Source organism: Prionailurus bengalensis, chromosome E4 (genome assembly GCF_016509475.1).
Source record: "Prionailurus bengalensis isolate Pbe53 chromosome E4, Fcat_Pben_1.1_paternal_pri, whole genome shotgun sequence".
Taxonomy (NCBI): Eukaryota; Metazoa; Chordata; class Mammalia; order Carnivora; family Felidae; genus Prionailurus; species Prionailurus bengalensis.
In genome coordinates, this window is record NC_057360.1 from 34,799,677 (window position 1) to 34,822,457 (window position 22,781).

Genomic DNA, 22,781 nt, shown 5'->3' on the forward strand with positions numbered 1-22,781 from the left:
GGTTCCGGGTGCTGTCACTCAAAGAGTTAAGCTAGTCTGGTGGCTGGGAAGCCGGCAGGGAAGGCGTGAGCCTGCAGGGACCAGGCCCTCTATGCCCCAGAGCAGTGAGGTGTGAGGGGTAAAAAAAAAAAAAAAAAAAAAAAAAAAAAAAAAAAAAGGGCTCAAAAGTGTGGCCAGGGAGCAGAGTGTAGGCCCAACTTTTTTTTTTTTTTTTTTTTTTTTTTTTTTGCCTTGTTTGACCAGCCTTGGCATTGCCCTCCGGCTCTCCAGGGGAAGAGCTGCAGTTCTGCTCTTGCAACACAAGGAGCAGACTGGAGAATTTAGATCTGCGTCACAGAGCTCAGAGAGAGAGAGAGGGGAGAGAGAGAGAGAGAGAGAGCGAGAGAGAGAGAGAGAGAGAGAGAGCGCTCCGTCGATAGGTCTGCTAGCAACAGCCGTGCTGCAGCAGAGAGAGAGAGAGAAATCAAGAAACAAGTCATAGCAACACCGGGCACCAGGTTCTGCCAGCTCACTTGCCAAGCGTTCAGAAATCTGTCGGGGGCTAGAGGCCTCTGGGTAGCCCGGGCTAAGGAGATGACACACAAGGTGGCACGGGCGGTTCCCGCGGGGGGGAGGTGGGTGGTGGTGGGGGGGCAGGGGTGGGAGCAAGAGGTTGCGGGGCGATGGTGGAAGGTTTAACGGGACCAATTTCTGGAACATTCGGGACTGCGGCACCCTACGGCCAAGACCGAGATTTGGGTCTGCGCAGGCGACGATGGGTGGTCCGACGGGCTTCAGGACTTGATGGCGTAACCCCCTTCTTCCCCCACGTACGTATCTGCTGGGATCGGGGGCGATGTCTCTGCGTATGTGGGTGCTCTGTCTTTCTCACCTTCTTTCTCGCTTTTTTGCTATTTTTTCTCTGAGAGAGGTTTTTTGTGTGTGTTTTTTTTTTTTTTTCCACTTTAATTTTCTTTTCTTTTAGTGTCAGCTGCTCAAGCCTGACCGGGGTAGAGGCTAGAGGAGCAAGCTGTCCCCAGCGTCCCACCTGACCTACCAGCCTTTGCCCCCGTTTCCTTCTCTTGAACAGACAGACAGACTGGTTTTCCAGGTTGTTTGGGTATCCGCGTCAGTCTGTCCATCCACGTCGTTCTTAGGTGGCAGGTAGGAAGTGAGGAGGAGAGGTGCTGGGAGGAAGGTGGAGAGCCATAGCTTTCCAGGGGTTGCCTTATTGAAATGTTCAGCCTCGGGGCAGCTGGGCTGGTGGGGAGCTGGTGGGCAGGATGGGGCGTGGGTTGGGAGAAGTGGGGTAAAGCTGGTAGGTTTGTCACTGCGTAGTTGGGAAAAGTGGGGAATGGTGACGCAGTCACTGTTGCATCTTGTTAGGAGCTCCAAGGGGGACAGGTAGTGAGGCTCCCGGCATCTGTAGGGCCAGCTGAGAGGGGTTAGGGATGAGCTGAGAAGGGAAGCTAGCATTTAGAGATTAAATGTCATCCTTTTGGCGTTGGAAAGTTGTTTACCTTGCGCTCTCTGTGTCTCCATGTTGGCACCCTTCCAGTTCACATGTGATGGCCTTCCTTGTACTGCTGCATCATTAACTAAGTGACTGAGCTGGCCTTCCATTGGCCAGGGGAGGGCTCTCACTCCAGACATTTCCTCTGATTGGTGGGTGGGCCAATGGCAGGTGAAAACCTTTTTTTGATTGGCTGAGGGCAGGGTATCAAATCTGAATTTGCATTTCACTTGCTTAAAGGGGAGGGGGGGAGAAGCCCAGCAGCTTTCTAAAATCTGTTTAGGGGTGTGCGTATGCTCCTGTGTCTGTGCCTGCTTTTGACTGACCAGGTGAAGCCTCTTCCTATGCCTTTTTTATTTCAAGCACTCAGAGGAAGAGGAGCTCCGGGTTCCCCAAACTTTTTTTTTTTTTTTTTTTTTTGGAGTAGGAAGGGTTGGAGAGATGGGTGCGCAGAGGGTTGACCAAACTGGAAGGAAGTATTTGTCCTTTAGTTTGGTGTCGGAAAAGGGAATTTTCCAATCAGCCACACCTCGGTGTTGCGGCACAATAATTCTTGGCTCCCCTGGAAACGCACGGGGCAAGGTAGGACAGATCTGCTGCTGCTGACACTGCCACCACCATGGGCTTCCTGCTGCCTCTGGGCTGCTCCCTGGGGACGAGAGATTTGCATTGACGGGGCTGTCCAGAGCTGAGCCCAGTGTGGGAAAGACCTGCCTTCTGGAAGCTGCTGCTCCTTGGTCTTGGAAAGGTGAGGATGGGGACTGACCCCAGGATGTTGCTCAGAAACTGCGTATTTGGTGGGATTTCCGGGAGAGCCACTGGGCCGCAAGAGGTTTGGAGGTCCCAGGTTAGGAAGGTTTGTCATTCTGGGGAGTGAGGAGAGTGAGAGCAAAACTAGGGCAGCAGGCTGTTCGCCTGTGGTTGGGGGAGGGAGACTTGGAAAAATCAGGGTCCCGGCTCCCCATCGAGTCCGTGTTGCAGGTCTCACGTTTGTGGGGAGGGGGTTTCAGAGCCCTGCGCCTTGCGCAGTGGCCCCCGCCCATGACTGCGCATCCGGGAGCGCAATGCGCCCTGGGTCGCTGGCCTAGGACAGCACCGCCCTTCTTCTTACATAACGGAGGCACGGCTGTGCCTTCTCGGCCTTTCTTTGCAACCCTGCCTCCTGGCTCCCCAGGGCCCATGGAGCTGGGGAGGGTCTGGTTGGGGAGCCGGGGAAGACTTGGCTCCCTCGGAGGGTTAGCCCTCGTCCAGTCAGTGATGGGAGTTGGGTTTGAAGACAGAAGTGGGCTGCTGTCCCCCTTGGGAGGTGGAACGCAGAATGTCCTTCTCAATGCCCTGTGTCACCCATGGCCCCCAGGACCTCTCGGGGGCATGGGGTGTGACGTCCGTTCTTTCCTTCTTATGCTTTCTGGGTTTTGAGAGGAAGTTTCTGAAGGGAAAGGCATGACGATTCTAAGAGTGAGGAAGGGTGTGTGTCGGGGGCCCAGTTGGGAGGTGGTTGACAGTTCACTCCCCTTGTCACTGGCTTCCCTTTCCTTGGGTGGGTTGATAGTGTTTTTGACTCCTTTTATCCTAAGGCTGCCATTTTGGAGGCATTTCTGCTGGTCTCTGACATGGTGGCGTTGGTTTTTCTGGTCCTGCTGTGCCAGTTCCGCAGAGTGGGCGGGGGGCGGGGGCTGTGACGGAGGAGGGGAGGGGGGGCAGAAGCGCAGCAGAGGCGGGCCCAGTGGTGGCTGCCGCAGTGAAGGTGGCCCCAGGGGCAGGACCGCCCAGTCCCACCCTCGGACACAGTCTTGGGTGGGGGTTCCACCACCTGGGGCCCCGGCTTGGCCAGAGGGTGGGCATTGCTAACAGAAGCCCTGGGTCTCCCATGCCCTCGTTGGCCTGAGGCTTAAAGCAGTCCAGGGCAGAAGCTGAGTTTTTTTTGGGGGTGTGTGTGTGTGGAGGGGGCGACTGAAGGCAGAGACCTGGCTGCTCATCTCAGACGTGTCGGACCTGTGGTTTGTGTTCCCCAAATAGGCTCTGTCTCCGGCAGTTTCTCTATGGGGACAAGGGGGTGGGGTCCAAGGCAGCTTTGAGGATTTGTTCGATGGCCCTCCCTTCTCATTGTTTTTCTTTTCTGCTCCTCGTCATGCCCCCTGCCAGTGCCATGGTTCCAGCTGTAGTCCTCCGGTGAGGCTCCCTGCTGCCCGTCCCTCTCCTTTCCAGGCCCTTCTGCGTGCAGCGGCCATCTTGTCTTTTCTTGCTTAGAGGTTTAAAATGGTTTCTCATCATTTCGAGAGTACAATTCCTTCCCTTTGGCACAGTGCTGAGCACTGTCTGTAACTAGCCTTAGCTCTCCTCTGCAGTCTTACTCTTCTGCGTTTCCCCAGGTGGACCACGTATTCCAACAAAGCCAGGCAACTTACTTTTTCTTGCTTTTCCTATCTCTCGGTTTTCCCTACTGGTATTTTCCATGCCTCCTTGGCTCCACCGCACCCACCTGCGGCAGCCCCACCGTCCTCCTTGGACCTTCCCGATCACCTTCACAGGCAGCAGTCCTCGTAACCTCTCCTTGCTCCCTCCGGCCAAGCTCTCGTACACTTTGTCCCTTTCGTGTGCTACTTTGGTGGCCTTACGGCTCTTTGTGTAGAAGTCTTGGGTCACCTACGAGATGATGAGCTGCAAGGCGCTGAGAGTCAAGGAAGGAAGACACTTAACCTATTTGGTGCCTTCTGTTCGCCAGGTGCCACGTCAGGCTGTTCCATGGACCTTCTTTCATTTACTGCTTTCCACAACCCTCCGAGGAGAGTCCCATGACTGGTAAGTGTTCTGATCATGATTAGAACCCCTGTTTCCCCAAACCTTTGCCTCCTTCTTTACCTCTCAGTTCTCAGTGTCTGCCACGTGGCTCTTACAAGGTAGATCCCAAGAACGTGCCTGTTTAAGGAATTTCATACACCTCTAATGCCATATGGGAGTTTGGGTGGCCGCTCTTCCTGCGCCCGAGGTCTGGGTCTCGTAGCTGTTCCACGCTCCCCTGGACCCTGCTACCTCGTTAACTTTCTCCTCTTCCTTTGCGGTCAGGTTCACTCAAGATGATGGCTTTTTTTTTCTTTCTTTTCTTTTTTTTTTTTTTTTTTTGTAGCTGAAATTTTGTTGGATTAACAAACCTCAGTTATCCTACTTACCTTCCTCCTGGAAGAGAAGGTGGAGGTGGGATGGTTGTAGTACCTTCGGAGCAGAGTGAGCTCCAGAACCCAGGATCAGTGGAGATCGGACAAGGCAGGGAGCAGGACCATTGCACTTGGATCTTGACCCTGCCTCATCTTGTTAGGTGGTTTGTCTGAGGCTTAGTGACCTCAGTCAGTGACATGGAGCCACTGTTATCTACAGTGAAATGCCTAATATATTGCCAAGCCAACAGGCTCCCGACAGAAAGTGGTGCACCTCCCTTTCCCCTGCCCAGCTGTTTTATCGGGGACTTAAGAAGAGTACATAGCAGGTGGCTGGAGAAGGAATGGGGGGAAAGGAGCTTGCCTGCCTTCAGTGATACCAGAGGCAGGGGAGGAGGTGACCGGGCATTGCACACCTGAAGCCTGCGAGGAAGTGCTTTTCCCTGACCTGGAGTAAAGACCCCCTTAACTTCTGCATCGGGAAAACGCTGTGGGAGCAGAGCCGTGAGGTCAGGGTGGGTGGTGGCAGCGTGAGGGTTAACCAGTGATCCTTCCTGGGAGCCTCGTGACGCCAGGTTAGCTTCCCCTCTTTCCGAATCGAATCGCAGCAGTGGCTGCCTGCTTCCTGACGCTGCTGCATCCCGTGGGAGGGGAGTTGGGCACCCTGAAGCCCCTCGTCACCGATTCCGGGGCTGCAGAGCAGAGAGTGACGACAGCCCGTGAGTCGTCAGCCGACGGCAATGGGGACCCTGGTGACGGCTGCTTTGTTGTGTTTTTCCTCTTTGGATGATGACTCAGTGTGTCGGGAGCTGGGAGATGGGGCACTCAGCCGAATGGCCAGGACGTTCTGTCAACATGAAAGCAGCAAAAACAGCTTATCGGGGCTCAGAGCCGACCCTTAGGCTGGGTTCATTTTCAGGAAGGGCTTGGCAGAGGAGAGCACTTCTGGACATCGGGGGTGGGGAGACAAGGCCAGGTAACCCAACAGGGGTCTGTGGACCCTTCAGTTTCAGAAACCAAAAAGAAAATGCAGCTGCTTGTGTTATTAGATAAGCTTGGCAAACGGTCATTTTACAAGCTCCTCTCACCCGTCCCAAACAAGAGACATCTTCTCAGGGCCAGAAAACCCTCCGGGATTTCTCACCATGGCTCATTGTCATAGATGGAGGGTGAGCCCGTCTCGGGTAGGGTGGGCCTGGGAGTCCTTAGTGATCACTGGCATTCCGGGGCCCCGGAAGCAAGAGCCCATGGTGGGGACGTGGTGTCTCAGGTGACCTCTGCTGGCATCACACCAGTAGACGGTGTCACCCACCAGAAGATGGTGGGTCCACGTCACCGGCCTCAAGCCGAAGGCCAGCTCTGGCGCAGCCTACTTCAGCCTCCCCTTTCCTTATTGTCCCGAGTCAAACTTACCTTCTCCCCTTTCATCGTCCTCAATTCCTTCTTAGGTGAAATAGTGGGCCTTGAGTCCTTGACCTTTGTGTGTGTGTGTGTGTGTGCGTCATCATGGCGGCTCAGGGTTCTAGACTTTTCTTGAATCTGCAGCATTGCGCTAAGGGCGCGTGACATTCCCCCCCGCCCCGCCCGCCCGGCCCCGCCCAACCATGGCCAGCCATGCCTTCTTGGGAGCAAGAGAGGCCTGGGCCTCCATTGCCACTGAATCTCAGGCAAACCACTATCCTCAGCATCTGGCTTCCCTTCTCTCCTCTGTCTCCCTCGGCCCTGTCTGGGGACAGAGGAGCAAACAACTTGTGGGTGGGGAATTGAGGACGGCCTGGCCCGGGACCACCCTGCCTATGTACCCCTTAGGCCATTTTTCAGTCTCCTGCTTTCCCATAGATGATGCTTAGCACTGACATTTGTCGCCGAGCACCTCCTCCGCTCCCCAAGGACCTCCCAGTGTGACTCATTTGGGATCTCTGCAAGGAGTGGCTTTGGGGCCTTGGGAGCCAGAGGGAGCAGGAAGACCTGGTGGAGGTCACAGTGGAGAGGTACGCAGGGCAAAGGACGAGAGCCGGCTGTCCCTGGCCCAGAATGCAAAGGCAGCCCCAGCCCCTTTGTGTCATGTCATTTTGAGCCTGAATAGAGAGCAACTTGACCTAAAAAAAAATCGTATATATGTGGATGTTAGATCCTTTGTGTCTCTTTGTCCAGAAGCTGCGCATATGACGAGGGCTCAGATTCTGTACTTCAGAGAGCTCTGCTGTCCCTCAGGTTTGTTTTCCGAAGGAGGTGGTAGTTCCTCTTTGATGAGACCCTGTGCCCACGGGGACTGGACTTTTCTCCAGGACAAGGGGCACAGCCTTGTCTTGTTGCTATCGTTGGATAGTGAGCAGCAGCTGAAGACCATGGTCCCGGGGCCACATATTAGCCCCAGATGGAACCCTGATTGGGGCCTGCAGAATTCATTGCTTGGCTGGCTGGCCCCAAGAGCTGAGCCTACCTGGCTTCCTTTCACTTCTTCCCCACAGAGAACTCAGAGGAGTTGAGCTCCATGAGTCGGTGACGGCCTCTTGGAGACTCAGGCTAAGCTGGGGACAGAGCTGGTGTGCAGAAGACAGCCATCATACCGCCTAATAGAATGGCCCGTTTGCATTTATTTGGAACAAAAAAAGGAGATGCCTGGCGGCCTGGCTTTCTGCAGCTAAGTATTCGTCTGCATTCTGGTTTTCCGTCACACATCGGAAGCGATAGATGTTCATTGAACCCACCCAGCTGCCGTGACTTCTCCTTTCCCCGCGCACCCCTGCCCCTGATCCTCCAGCAGAGATTGGATTTTCTGGTGCGGCTGGAGAGCTGCAGAGAGGCTAGATCCCAGTGTCCAGCCCCCGCACGTCGCCCTCACATTCAGGAGAAGTCGATTTTCCCTAAAGCGGAGCCTAAAGCCCATGTCCCACAGTGCGGTGTTATTAATGGGCCGACGGGAAGGGCCCTGCTTGCCCTCACTGCCCCCAGCGGGGAGGTGAGGCTCTCGGCTGGCTGGCTGGGGGAGGACGGTCCTTGCCAGCATCTAGCATGGTTCTCTGCCAAGTTCTAGCTCCAAATCTCTAGGCCGCTAGGAACCTAGACTATATATAGCATTGTGCTAAGCAATTCTTATCGGACATGTCTGCCCTCCCCTGCGGGAGAGGAGCCCTTCTCCCAGGGAACCGGAACCTAGAGAGTGTGAGCCTTCTCCAAGGGGTCTTTCGTTCCAGGAAGGGCTGTGTGTGTGTGTGCGTGTGTGTGTGTGTGTGTGTGCACGCGCGCGCGGCTGTGTCTGCTTCAGGGCTGCCAAGCTTTCTTCCCTTTTCCCTGTTTCAGATGCTGCGAGATCGGAAGGTCTGATTGGGATGAGGGCCAGGAGGTTCTTGATGGTGTGCGATGTGGCCTATGGCGCCCACCAGCCTCCCGCATGTCTTCTTGGTTTCCTGTTTGCCTTCTTTGCCCAAGGAGGTCTTCTGACCTCTTGAGCTTCTTTTGGATCTCCTGTCTTCCCTGCCCTCCTCTACCTCTTCCTCCTCCTTCCTTTGATTCTCTTTCGGGTGTGTGACGGCAGACTGGGCTACGGGCATCCGGGAGCTGTGTCTGCTCGCCGCCCTCACCACCGCCCCCTCCCCCCCCCCCACCAGTTTGGGGTTTCTGGAAATCTGGCTTTAGTCAGCCGTCCTCTGGAGGAATTGGGTGGTGACTGAGCATTTCGTGCTGGGTGGTACGGGGCAGAGCAGGCTGGATATTTGCCTCCTCCCTCCCGTAGGTGCTGTCGAGCCACCGATTTTCTGTGGTTCCGCGACCCCGAGTGCTGACTGATGTGACAGGTTCCGGTCTTGTCAGTGAATCATCGCCAAGCTGCTTATTGGAACCCAGATGCAACAAGAAAATGGGATTTAACCCCTTCCCAGCCTCTCAGGTAAGTCAGGTGTGGGCTGACGCTTCCGGCCCCACCCCCCCACCTCCCAGCCCCCTTCCCTTCTCATGGAGACCGTTTTCCTTAGTCAGTGGGGAATCCTCAAACGTCTCCATTCACAATCTCCCAAACAATGCTCTCTTCTTTCCATTCTCCTACTCCTGGCTTTTCTGTGAATGGGGTTAGTAACCAGCAAGGACTTGGGGGAAGGGCCAGCCACAGTGATCCGGCTGCCGGGATGTGGGAGATGGCAGGGACGCGTTTCTGGGTGTGGCAGTCAGCAGAGCAGTTGGGCCTCCCACAGTGACTGGCCGGGAACTCTCCTTGGCCCCCAACATCCAGCATGAGATTCTGGGTTTGAGCCCGGTTGGGGGCAGGGAGTCTGCCTGGGACTTGGGTGTGCCCTTGCTTGTGTATCCCAGTGGATGTTCACTCTGACTCTGGACACCTTGGGGCTTGCGTCTGCAGCCGTAGCCTGGAGCTTAGACTATGGGCTGGGCAGTAGACTTCAGGGCTCTTTCTCCACTTGCGTGTGTCATGGGGCTTGTTTTGGGGGTTTTTTTGTTTTTTGTTTTGAGTAAATCACTCTCTTCCTCTAGGCCCTCATTGCCTTCACCTTAAAAAAAAAAAAAAAAAAAATTTCCTGGCCTGGTAAACCATTGCAAAGCATCTCCAGGCTGTTGACGTACAAGTGTTTTTTCTCTGCCTCACTTGATGCTGGTCACAGTAATAGCAACGGTGATTAAAAATGATGTTGGGACTGCAGAACTGGGGAGGCCTGTCGCATTCTAGAGACAGTTCAGAAAGCAGACCGTAGTCGCTTGCCACGCTGCCTACCAGGAAATCTCCTATTGAATGCATTCCTGCAATGTTCTGGGCGAGCAGGGTCAGGTTGGAATTAGCCGACAGCGGATTTGTCTGGGGTCTCAAGATAAAAGGGATGGTCCCCGGTAATTGTACCGTACACTTGGCTGATATCTGGAGGCACCTGTGGGATCCCACCTCTGCTCTCCCCACCCCCTTCCCACCGCGGGCCAGGAAGGACCGGTGAATTCTGCCCGTCAGTGTTTTATCTTCTCTCCTCCCCATCTGACCGGAGGCTGAGCTGGCTGTGAGCAGCCTGAGGTCCTCCCCGAGTGAGGAATCCGAGGCTGTTGGGAAGAGACACCCGACTCTTCTCTTCCCTGAAGGAATTTGACAAGTCTCAGCCCCTCCAGCAGTAACGTGGGGAGGGATGGCTGGGGGTGTTGGACCTGGAACACGAATAAAGAGGAGAGATCAGCTTTGGTGCAGCTGGGGAGACGAGGAGGAGCCGGCCAAGTCCCTCAAGATGTGTCGGCTAGAGTCTGGCCAGTGCAGGCTGCCGGGCCGGAGCCAGATGGAGCCGCTGGCCACGCTCAGGAGCCTCTGCCCCCATATGGTGTGGTGTGGTCCTGGGCCTGGCTCAGGGTGGCCGCTGCTCCCATTCACAGCTCTGCCCTGCCCTTGGCTGGACTGGGAAGATCAGAGTGGGAAGCGGAGGGAAAGTTGATTTTTCTCCTTGTGACGCAGTTGTCTGCGGGGCCTCTGGCGTTTCCAGACTTGGGGTGGGTGCTTCCCCGTTGATTTTCCTCATTTTGTTCGTCATCTGCTTCCTTGCTCCCTGCTTACCGGGCTGGCTTCTGCAGCCATGACACGGGCATTACGTGTCCCCAGCCAAGCTAGCACCACGGTTGGCGTCCCCTGAGAGGGGGACCGGGCATATCTGGCACTCGGTTCTCAACCTTTGAACCCCTGTGCTCTGGGAGCCAGGAGGCAGAGTGGGGCCTCTCCACCCGGGGTCCAGCAGAGGTTAACAGGGCTGGTGGTGCCGGAGCTGCGGTGGTGTGGCCTGGCCAGGAGGCGCTGGGGAGGGGCCCCGCCGGGGGACCTGATTGGTCAGCACCTTCTCTGTTCCACTGAATCCTGAGCCGGTCGGGGCCGTGAATTGTTTAATGCATATCTTGGCTCTGTCCCCTGGCACGAGGGCCTCCGAGGCTGCAGCCACAGCTTTAGCGAGGATGTGTACCTCGTGCTGGTCACTGTTTTGGGCACGTTGCCTCCCTGTGAGATATGAAAGAGATACTGCCCTTTCCACTAGCAGGCTGTCTGTGGGAGGCCCTCCTTTTGCGTTGCTTTTCTGGGCCTTGGAGTGTCTGTGAAGAAGGCCTGGGCTGGGTTTGATTCCTTGCCGGCTCCTTTCACAGGAGGCTGCTCGTGAGCTGGTGAAGCCAGAGAAAACCTCCAGGCCCCAAGGCCCGTGCACAGCCCGATGCGATAGTGTCGGGCCTGGGCAGGAAGGAGCAGGGGCACGGGGATGGAGCGAGGCACGCGGGGACGTGGTCGCGCATCGTCTGACCACAGGATCAGGGCAGCGGGGCTGGGGTGGGAGGATGCGTCCGGCGTTCAACCAGCGGTGCCCGCTGCAGCCTGGAATGGGCCCGTGTGTGCGTGGAGCCCGGGTCAGGGTCTGTCATGAGGCGTGAGGCTATGAGATGGGCATCGGGACTCTTGGTCCCGGCAGAGGGTCCCAGGAAAGGGAAACTGGCTTTCGCTAAGCGTCTGTCTTTGCCGGTCTGATTTCATCCTCAGAGCAACCGCATGAAGTAGGTATTACTTCCCTTCAACAGATAAGGAAGCCGTGCGTAGTAATTCACTGAACCAAGGTCACATACTTGGCAAGTGGGATTGTTGAGCTTTAAACCCCGGCACTTTGGATTCCAAAGCCTGTGCTTTTTCTTCGCCCTCTTGGGTGGAAGTCAGACATCTTTGGGAGCTAAGACCATCAGAGATCAGGCAGCCGGGAGATCTGACGGAAACCGGTGTGAAAGGCCAGGTGCCTAGGGGGACGTGGCAGCCACTGGCCATAGCCATGCCATATCCCTTTCGGGGGGAGGGGGGCAAGGCAGAGACAGCTAGTTTCTGGTGTCCCTGAACAGGCAGGGCTGAGCATGGCAGATACACCCACGCCACAAGTGTGCGCCCAGTCTCTGCTTCGTGGCGGGGCGTGTGCTAGGAGCTGGGGACGCAGAACTCTACAAAACCAAGTTTCTGCTCTCCTGGGATGTACTTTCTGGTGTAGGGAGAGGTCGTTCACGATAATAAAAAAGGAATTAGGAACTATATAAAGTATGCAGATACACAAAGGGGGACACCCACCCATAAGAAGCAGCGATCCCAATGTTGGTCGGGGAGGGAATTTGAGAGACTGAAGGATCTCGACCACCTGGGGAAGCCATATTGATGGAGCCCCCAGAGTTCAAGTTGATAGAGTTGCTAATGCCTCTCTTTTCCTAAGAGCTGGAAAAACCCCCCAAGGTCCCCAAAGCTTACAAGAACGTGCAGTGAGTCAGGGATCAAGGTGGCAGTAGACGTCAAGCCGTTGGTCACCGGCAAAGGAAGGTTTTTCCGTTAGCCATGGCTGCTCTTGGCCTAACGTCTCCCCCCCTCACCAGGTGGCAGCTGGCGCCTCTCTGCCTCGTCACGGTGCCCCTCTCTCGTCCACACCGACAGGGGAGCGCTCGGGTTAAGTCTTCGCCAAGTCACCAGTAAAATATGTGCCTGCAGGAGACAGAACTCAGCTCAGGCTCTCCTGGCAGAACCCGCGGTTCCAAGATTATCGCGATAGGGACGGGTCAGGGGGCGGGAGAAGGAGGAGAAGTCACCTTGTGCCAGATGCTTGGACAAGTTTTGTGTCCAAAAGAGGTTGAGGCAAGTTGGTGGCTGGAGATGGGGGAGGGGATGTCTCCAGCGTGTGCGGCTCCAGGGCTCAGGAGTTGTTTACAGGGTAGAAGCTTATGGTGAGTCAGGCCACGTGATTCTTCCCTCCCTGGCCCCGTGGTCGAAGTCTGCCCCACTTGAACCTCGGAGACTGCCACCTGCTGCCAGGGGGCAGATGTTGCACGAAGGTGCCGTGTGGGTCTTGGGGTGTGGTTGTGGGAACTCCGGGAAAGGGGGCGTTCTGTGGCGTGGTATAGAAGTCTCCACAGTCCCGTGTTCTGGCCCAGGATCCCGTGGTAAAATCTTACTCACTTTACCCTTTTGGGACTCACTTTCATTATTTCTAAGATGAGGGGGCTGAACCAGAATCTTTTGGGAGGTGCCTGCCGACTCTGACATGGGGGCTACCTGGGTGTTCGCGGAGGTGTTTCTTAGGCAGAAACTCAGGTCGGGAACAAGCAGGCCTGACTTACGGGAGAGGGGAGGGGCCTTGAAGGATCTGAGAACAGCTACAGTCCTGTTTTCTGCAGGGATGCTGTCACCATCAATTAGGGCAGGTGGGTGGAGACAGTTTTCCAGGAACTCTTCAGGAGAGAGCGGGAAGGGGCCGGAGATTGCGTGAAGGTGTCTCAGGAAGGTCACCCAAGTGACAGGGGTTGTGACCTCTGGCTCCCACCAAGGGGCCTGTCTGGAGCTGGGCAGTGTGGGAGCCGCTGGGGTCTTTGCTGTGCCACAGGGGCTGACCTGAGATGCCACCGTGCTCTAGGGAAGACGCTCTGTCCTTTGTGGCCCTGAATCCTTGAGGGAACACGGGACTACCGGTCCCGTGTCCTGGGCCTTCCCTGAGACGTCTGTTCAGGGTCTGTGCCCCTTGCTGTCAGGAAGTCTTCCTTTATATTTAGCCATTTTTTTCTCATGTGGTTGTTTAAGCCCTTCTATTTAAAAAAAAAAAAAAAAAAAAAAAAAAAAAAAGACAAGAGAAAAAAAAACAAAAAACAAAAACAAAAATATCTCCGAGCCACTTGGTTCCATTTTAGCTTTTCAGTCTTGAGTCACTGTTTTAAAGGTAGCAAAAGTAAAACACATGCAGGGAAGCTCAAGGCCCCAGACCCTCGTGGGCTGTTGTGAAAGGCCAGCCCGGGGATATGGCGGCCTCTGTCCCCAACGTCCCCCGCTTCTCCAAGGCTGCGTGGGTAGGAGCCCCTGGGGCTGCGGGCACATGCTGCGCGGGCCGCAGAATGGAATGCAGGGTTTTTCAAATTAGCAATATGCCTTCAAGACACGATCCGTGTGCTGCTTTACTGGACACTTACGCTGGGACTTGTAGCTGTGAGCCCGCCCCCTTCCCCACCAGGGTGGGGTGGCAAACAGGGATTTGGGCCAGGATTCAGGCAGGAGCCGAACTGATCCGTGACCGACGTCTTATGCGCACCGTGTGTTGTTTTTGCAGCTCTTTTCAGATTCGCTGGCTCGCTTGGTCCTCACGCAGCCCTGTGAGGGTCGGCGGTGGGATCCCCGTGGGTGTTCAAGCTCAGCCTCAGACAGCCCTGCTGAGGTCCGGTTTCTTGTACCTGCTTAATTTGGGTCACCGCACACCCCCCCCCCCCCCCCGCCCCCAGGCCCTCCGACTCCAGATGTCATTTCCTTGGGTTTCAGTTGTGCTCTTTAGCTGAGCAGGGGGGCAGGGCAGGGATGGGGAGTGCATCTTGGGTAGCCGACTTGATCTCTGTAGGTTGCAGCTTTCTTTTCTACGCATCGAATGGGGAAGGGAGCCTCCGCCCAGGTTCTCCTGTTCTTGGATTGTTTCAACTTCTCTTACGAGGAGTTCTTATGAAACCTGGCTTGCCCTCTTTGACCAGGAAGCCAGCCATTCACCATGTGTCTCTGGTGAGACTCCCTACGTTTGGAAGCTTCTGGAATATACGGTGCTTTAGACCGTTGCGACACATCTGTCGGGCACTTCAGGCATGTGCATGTAGCCCTGTTTCTGCCAAGTGGCTCACTTAGAAATGAAGCCCCATTGTGGGGTATTTTTTTTCCAGTAGATTTATAAGGTATGCCCAGAGCTTTCTGCCCAGCGTGTGCATCGTGTATACGTTATCTGTTTGCTGGCTAATGAACGTACAGCACCCGCTGGAAGGATTGGCCAATGTATACTGTAAGCTGGTGGAACCAGTGGCTTCAGCTCTGAACGTTGCTTTCTGATAGAGTTGAAAAAGTAGGCCTTACCCACAGAGGGGAAGGTGGATCAGAGAACGCCTGGGCATCAGTGTTCCCTGGATACTGGGCGTAAGCCCACTCTTTATGAGGAGGGTCGAGGCACAGCCTGGACTGTGCCTTCTGGGCCGCGTGGCCCTCTGAGTGGCCTTTATTCAGAGAGACCCAGAGCGAGCCTGTATGAAGGGAGAGAGAAGTGCTTGTCTTTGTTTATGGCACCCTTCACTCGTGATGGTTTGGGCTCACCTCGGGCACGTTTCTTGAAGGATCGGGGTCGGACAGCGTGGCAGCACGCATATGTCTGTCCGTTCGTGTTCCCCGGATGCAGGCTTGGCTCCTAGAGAAGCCCTGCCATGGGGAATCCATAGAAGAATTGTTTTGCTGGAGCGAAGGCTTTTGATAACTTTTGTGTGAAGATGTGTCACACCACACCCAGATCTTTCTGTTCTCCTGGAGGATGGGAAGGAGGATGGCAGGACCTGTAGCTGGGAGGCGATCTAGGCCAGCCTTCAGGGAGGGCTGTGGCGGCCTCTTCGCTGAAGGCTCCCAAAGAGACACAGAGCTTCTTTATCTCAGAAGAGGGACTGGATGTCCCTGTCGAGGTCCCTCGGGTCCTGAGCGTGTGGGACTGTGAGGCTCTCCCTGGAACAGCGTGAACTTCGGGTACCGGGACCCAGAGCAGGTTGCACATCTTTTCTTTCTGCCGTGGAGGCAAGCCTAACCTCGGTGGGCCCCACGAGCATCGGGCCTGGAGCTCTAACCTTGTTCCCTCGTGCAGAGAGAATTCCCAGAACTGACCCGAACAGCATTGATATTATTTGCAAATAAAAAAAGGAGAAAGCCATGTTGTCCCTCATCGCTGCCAGGAAAGAGCCCTGAGCGGCTCTAATCCTGTCTTTGTACCACTGCCACTCCCCACCCTTGCTGACCCCCCCCCCCCCAGCCTAGGGCCCTTTGATAGGCACTAGAGATGTGAATGAGTTTGGTGGGAAGGCCAAGGGCAGGGACAGACATGGTTTGCTGGGAAGAAGGTAGGACAAGGAAAAGGAGCATCTCAGGGCAGGCCCACGGGCACACATGTGTATTCAGATGGACATACTATTTACTGGTAACGCCAGAGTCTGACATGAACCAGTTAATGCCTAAATGAGGGTTGATTTCGTGTGGAGAATCATACATCATTTTGTGTTTAAGTCTGCAGCTTTAGCATCAAAAGGCCTGACAGGCTGGGGACCTTTCGCTGGGCCCTCCTGTCTGTAAGATCATGCTCATTTTATATTGATTTTCTGTCTCCTTTCTTTCCTGTTTTCCACTCCCATGCATTCCTTAGGCGTACGTGAATATTTGTCCACGCATTCGTGTTACGACTTCCTTGGGGTGCTGTTCTTTCCAGTGTCTCCGACATCATTGAATGTATTGCTTTTATTTAAAATGTGAACAGGCCAGAGGCTCACTGCAGAGGGGAGCCATCCTTGCACTGCCCACAGAATCCTCTTCTCTACCTTGTTCTGGAGTAGGGCATGTGGAGCCCTGAGGAGACGGGAATCAAGGGTGTCTGTGGGAACCAGCCAGACCCCGTGCCATGCCCCCTCTTTGGGAAGGGGTTGCTCAGGCATGAATCCCCCACCCCTAACATTATTAGCAGTTTCTTCTTTTTAGCTTGAACCCTGAGTAGTGGCCTTGAAAGTCCAAGAACACCTGTCACCCTGCTTAGGTGAGGGCGACAGAGAGGGACGGGGACAGACGGGAAGGGGACACACGCTCCTGGCCACGGGCCTCTCTCCAAGACAGGTGAACTCTGTGTTCCAAAAGGAACTCATTTAATCTTTTGGCCCCAATGGAAGTTGTTTGTATTTTCTCTCCCTCTGTCTTCTCCCTCCTCTCTCTCTCCCTCAACACCCCCGCCTCCACCCTCCAGCCTCCAAAAGAATTTAATCTGCTGGACAACAAACAATACTGTTATAAAACTTTGAAAACAAGAGGGTGAGGCCTCCCTGACAAGGAGAAGGGCATGCCGGGTAACGGCCGAGGGAGCCTGCCAGGCCCGGGACGGAGCCGGGCGAGGGCCCAGTTGGCCGGGTACCTGGGCGCCTGCCCCCACCCAGCCCACCAGCCCAGCCATCCCCAGTCCAGAGGGGAAGGAACCGAAACAAAAGCAGGGGCAGAGAAGCGCCTGGAAAGGGGAAGTTGTACGTGTTCCCCTCTCTCTGATCTGATGCGAGTGCGCCAGACTGTGAAACTTCCTCCCCCACCCCTCCCCCGCCAGCCTCCCTCCCTCCTCGTCCTGCCTCCTCCTGCCTCCTCCCACCACTCTCTGTTCCAGGCCCGAGGCCCGATAACAGAACAGGGCTGGCCTAGGTACAGCCACCGGCCGGCCGGCCGGCTGCAGGGGAAGCAGGCAAGGAAGGTGTTCCAAGTTGGCTTTGGACTCTGGACGTACCCTCTGCGTCCCCTTCCTGCCCCCAGCTAGAGATGTGGAGCCACGGTGCGAGGTGTGCCCCAGTCCACGTGTCCCACCAGGGGTGTGCCCAGCTACCGGGAGAACCTCCCCTTGGAGGTTAGTGGGTCTGTCCCACTACCCGGTGTCTGCTGGAGGCCATGCTCCCAGGAGGCCGTCAGACTCGTACAGGTGGCCTGCTCTCCCTCCAGAGGGAGCCGGGCTGAGCTATGGAGCCCTGGAGCCTCCAGAGGGGCTCAGGGGACAGAGACTTGCTCCCCGCAGCAAGCAGGCACAGGGTCCTGGCAGCGGGTGCCTGGTGGGGTACCGTGTCTGCTGCTCGGGGTGACCCAGCTCTGCCTGGGGAGCAGGCAAGCTGGGCGCTGGGGCATCGCCCCCCAGCCTTCTGAGTGGATTTCACCTGAGACCGAAGTTTCGCTGCCACGCCCACCTGCACTGCGTGGAGCACATGATTTGGGACGGGAGAGTGAGAAGCAGCGGTGGTCTGCCTTTGGCCTGAGGTTGTTTGGACCCGTGAACCGTGTGGTGGGCATTGTGTTTGTGTAATGGACTGTAGGCGTGCTCGCTTTCCTCTCGTGGGAAGCAGTTCAGGGCAGTGCCCGTCCTCCTGCTCTGCCTGAGCGAAGCCTCTCTCTGGGGAAGTGTGGGGGCCCCCCCCCTTCATTCCATCGCTCCTCCTTCTCTGCGCTCCCCACTGTCCCCTGCTGCCCCCCCCACGCCCCACGGCACCCCAAGGCATCCCATCCTCCCAGCCAGCCGACCAGCCATCCCGAGCCTGGGCCTGTACTGAATCTGGAGGATTTCCAGATGCGGGTCTTCTCTGGTGTTGAGGCAGGGACAGAGAACCGAACCGGGTGGAAAGCAGCTGCCTGGGAACTCAGGCCGCGGTACCCCGGCCCCAGGGAAAACCGGCATTGCTGATGTGGGGCCCATGTGACATGAGAAGGCTGTGACCTCCTGCCCTGTTACCTCCACAGGCATTTGAGGGGCTCAGTGGGTCTAGAGCATGTTATTCTCACTTCGGGATGCCGGGTCTGGGACATGTAGGGATCCCTGGATGCCCCACCCTCCTTTTGGGGGCCAAGCTGCCAGGAAAAGAGCCAGCTCCATGTTTCCTGCCTCCCTCACCCTCCATTCCCTCCTCCCTTGCCCCCCGTGCACATACCCATACACATTTTATCACCCTTTCCTCTGATTCATTAACCACGGCTAGTTGGCAACAGGCCCCCACCCTGACAGCTCAAGACAAAATGTCCAGGACACTGGGTCTGGCCTGGAGCTGAGTGACAGGAAGCTGGGCCGGGCCTCTCGGCTCACGCATACAATGGGCAAGGACCGTGTGGAGTGCAGAACCTTCCTCATTTTCAAAAGGGTCTTCCCCAGGCCCCTCTCTCTCACCAAGATGACTCTTCTTCGCTGCCAGGAGCCTGGAAACCAGCATCCCGGGTAGCAGGAAGACCTGATCTGGGCTCTGCTTCCGGCACCCCTCCCCCGCGCCGGCTGGAGCTTGCGTCAGTCGTGTAAGTAGCCGTGACTCAGCACCCAGCCTGGTCGGGAGGGAGGCAGAAGACGCCTCCCAGGAACCTTCCCAGCATTCTGGATTTGAACACATGGTGGTGGCTGAACACACTGAACGAGCTGGCGGCCTTCGGTTCCTGGGGGTGCGTGTCTGTCCGTTCCGCGGGTTTGCTTATAGGTCTCATAAACCGGGGTTCCTCTCCTTCCCGTTTTCATCCCGTGTTACTTTTTGGACCCCATGCCTGGCATAGGATTTTTAGGACTTTAAAAGGCACAGACGGCATCATTTCTAGAACGCAGCAGAAGCTCTCTTTGCAGTCTCCAGACTGCCCTTTAAACCGATGGCCCATGAATCATCTTTAACCCTCAGATGTTTTTGTTTGACTTACAGAGTTTTCGTTGTTTTTGTTTGTTTGTTTGTTTAACGTGTCCGATTCAGACATGCTTTTAGACAAAACACAGCTTCTCCAGGTCACTGGACTTCTGCTGCACGAGGTCTCTGCCTCTCTGTCCTCTTTCCCACCCCAGCCCTCAAGCATTTGAATGCACGGAGACTGGTCTGCATGAGCCCTCCCTCGTTTTGGAAAAGCTGGGACCCATTCCAGGGAGGTGCGGGTCCCCCGTTCTCAAGTCTGGGCCGCGCAGGAATTAAAGCCCCTGTGTTCTGATTCACTGTGTGGTGACCTTTCCTCCACCCTCGGTCGCTGCCCGGGCAGAGGAGTGTCTAGGCATGAGGGGGTGGAAAACCCTCCAAATAGAACGTCTGCACAGAAATGGACGGAGGCTGCACCATGCTTCCCAGACCTTCTCCCTGCGTGGTGGCGTACCCAGCTCTCTGGCTGGGCGGTTTCCCTTCCCCGACAGCGCACCAGACTCTTCCCACTGGCCCGTGTGCGTGGGACTGTTGGGCCAGGCTGGGACGATCACACCGTCCGCCTTTGACACCAGAGCCCTAGCAGGCTGGGGCCTCCAGCCCCCGTTAGACCACCTGGCCCCGTCTAACAAGGGAACAGAAACACCAGCTAGCTTCAGGTAAGTGCATCCTTGCTCGATGGACTTTTGCCAGAAAAGCCTGGTTCCCCTGGGAGGGCTGAGACCCGAGCAGACTCCTGTTCAGTGGGGTTGGGAGGGCAGAAGGTGTTGATACTAGGATTACTTACCCCCACCCCCACCCCCGCACGCCCCGCCTTTTCTTGTCTTACGGTGTTTATGTTCATGTGTTGTGAATGATTTCTCTCTTCCTCCAGAGAACTGAGTGTTGTAGACCTCGGTCTGGGGGCCCAGACCCTGGTTCATGGCCCTCAGTTCCCTCAGTGACGGTTGCCACTCCCCCTCTGAACTCAGGGCCGATGCTTCCTGGGTAGCGGGAGAGACTGTAATGAATCCCCCTGATGACCACGTGACGTACGTGCGTCCTGAAGGACAAGAACTAGGTGCTGTGAGAGGGCGTAACCCAACACCTGGCTCACCTGGGGAAAGCTTCAGGCGACCTGCGTCACCTGGGAGAGGGTTGATGGGGTGGTAGCCCTGGGAGAGTGGACGACAGAGAATGTTCCAGAAAGAGGGAATGGTGTACGCAGAGGCCTGCTAGGGGAGGAAGGAGGCTGTCTGGATCACTGAAAGACACCTGTGTGACAATACCTTGGGAAAGGTTTTGTGGATACTGGCTGTCGGGGGCTACTAAGGAGGAAGAGTTCGGCTGGAGTAAAAAGCAAAAAAGCTGAGAAGTAGCAAAGGTAGATCTCCAACCCCCTCGTTTTATAGGACCCCACAGAAATGACTCTCATTTACCACTTACTTCCTGACCTTAAAACCCTGGAAGTTAACCTGTGTCGCAGGGCCCAGCTGTTGACTGCAGGTGCCCTGTGTCAGAGCCGCTGCCCAGCTCCTCCCTCAGTGGCTGGGGCCTCGCAGAGCCCCTGGGCTCGGAGCCCAGTGCTGGGGTCAGAATCCAGAGTCCAGCACAGCCATTGCTGGTGGTTCATCTCCAACGCCTCCCCCAACCGCAGCTACGCCCTAGGAGAGCACAGAGGCTCCAGAGGGGCAGGAGGAGTGGGCGAGCCAGCCGGGGGCACCGGGCCCCTCACGGGACCAGCTGGGCTCCCATCTCCACCAGGTTAAACGTGTTGTGCAGTCAGTCACATCCACGGCCACGCAGAAACCTTGCCTAGGACTCCCTCCACCCCACCCTTGCTCACAATTGAGTTCAAGAACAGAATGAGATGATAGACCAGCCGTGGAGCAGGTGCAGTGGACAGAGGGGCAGGAACACAGACTCTGGAGTTAGACTTGGGGTCTCTCTACCACGTAGTAGTCACGTGACTGTGGCTAGTCACTGAACTGCATGAAGGAGCAATTTCTCCTGCAGGCACGGGAATACTATTTGCTTCACAAGACCGACCCAATTACAAAGCACACCTCAGTGTTCAAATTTTATTTCCTTCTCCTGCCTGCAGCGGCACATGCTGTTATTTCCGGGAGCCACAATAAATACAGGCCTGGATCTGGAAGCCTTCAGAGCTGGTAGACAGCCCGAAAGATCCAGATTCTACTCTGTCTCCTCTTTCCTTAGTTGTGGCATCCCGGGAGATACAGACCTGTTTTCTCAGCTTCCGATGACCAAAACAAAAGCAAACAAACAAACAAAAAACCCGACACATTTAGGAGATGGGAAATCTAATTTGAACACAGGATGCAAATCTTATTTTCAGACACATTTTTGAAAACAACACAAAACTCGGTCCTTGTGTTAGAGGATTATCTACTTAACACCGCTTCAGGACACGACATTTGTGTGTGTGTGTGTCACAGCAGAGGTTAAACAAAGATTGCTAATGTTCTGACCCTTACTTGAGGCTGGGAAGGTGGACCCCAGGCTCTTCCTGAATAGGGCGCATCAGGAGTTGCCCCCGAGCAGGTGCAACTCACCTGGCTCGAACCTCCTAGGCAGATAGGACGCTTGTTTCCTGATGACGTGACATAGTATCAGAAGACACTGCGTGCTGTGAAATGTTTTCGAGAGCAGGGGGCGATGCTAATGAAAACGTTAACGCATTCTCATAATAGCTCTGGGATACTTCCCTCCATCACATGTGTAATAAACTGTTAGGACTGGTTGTCCAGGGTCAACTAGGCTCCATGAGTTTTGTATTGCTACTGTCTGTGTGACGAGTCAGCCGCGACTTTCACATTCCTTGAGCATCCCTGGCTAGGTCCGCTCTGTGCCTCTCTCACGGACCGCGATGTCCCGCCCCGAGTGGAACCGCAAGAAGACAGGGCAGCACCTGGGTCTTCCGGTTGTGTCTTCCTTCTTTCTTCAATGAGATCCTCTTCTTCTGGAAGCTGGTTTCACATGGTGGCTTAGATTTTTCCATCTTTGTATCTAGCACCATTTGAAATCAGTGTTTTAGGAGTAAGAATTGCGGCGCAGCAAAGGGCCACCTGCAGAGGAGCTCTCGCTGGTGGGACAGAGCCCCTCCTTCTGCCGCCTGAGCCGGTCCAAGAGAGGAAGAACTTGAAAAGGAAAAGTGCGCCGCAGCGTATGTCCGTTGCGGGTTGTGGAGGGGCGGCCGTGCGGGGAGGGTGTTTGTGTTTCAAAGAAACTCCGAGCTGGAGCAGGGGCCGAGGTGATGCCTGGTTGTAGCACCTGGGAGCACCACCGGGCGCTCACCGGTCCGTAGGGCCTCTGACCGCGGGGACCAGGCGATGCCGGCTCCCTCCTCCGTACTCGATTGTAGCGGGGGAGGGGTGAGGCTGTGTGCCTGGAGGACGGTTCCATCCCCGTCGGCGTTGCACCCGCTCCTAGAGGCCCCGGGACACCCAGCTGCACTTGCAGTGCGGCTGGAATCAGACTTGCCACCTGCACGGTCAAGTGCCGGACCCCCGGGAGCACCACCGGACCCATCTCTTACACAGGCTGACCGATTTCTCCTGGTGTTCAGAGTCTGTTTTTGTCTAGCACCATTTGAAATCGGTTATGATGTAGGGGGAAAAGCAGCAGCCTCGAAACCTCACGCCAAGTCTGGTGAGCAACAGCCTCTGTTCTCCTGGAAGACGTGGTCTCCCGGAAGACGGATGGGCAGAGCGTGGGGAAGGACAATCACGCTTTTTTCACTAACTTCTTTCACTGCATTAATGATACCTTGTTGCGGAGGTAAGAGAGAATTGAATGCAGTTTTAAAAACAAATCGGTGTAACCTATCTGATGTCCTGGGGTGCAGTTTGCTAAAATGTGGCAATGCTGTGTATTCTGTAAATGGCTGCTGTTGAATTCTCTTTCTGTTAAGAGTCTATTCATGCATCTTGACCTGAATAAAT

At 55.7% G+C, this 22,781-nt stretch overlaps 1 long non-coding RNA gene across 6 annotated transcripts; it reads left to right on the forward strand.

Moving 5' to 3' along the window:
* Window positions 1-226: 226 nt before the first annotated feature.
* On the forward strand, window positions 227-21,593 carry LOC122476281. 6 transcript variants are annotated; one of them, XR_006295441.1, is made up of 6 exons: window positions 227-809; window positions 965-2,240; window positions 4,218-4,294; window positions 7,119-8,536; window positions 18,370-19,496; window positions 19,809-21,593. It is a non-coding gene; the product is annotated as an uncharacterized LOC122476281 (long non-coding RNA). The 6 variants fall into 6 exon arrangements; XR_006295443.1 differs by having other exon boundaries at window positions 8,384-8,536; XR_006295442.1 differs by lacking the exon at window positions 965-2,240.
* The last annotated feature ends 1,188 nt before the right edge of the window (window positions 21,594-22,781 follow it).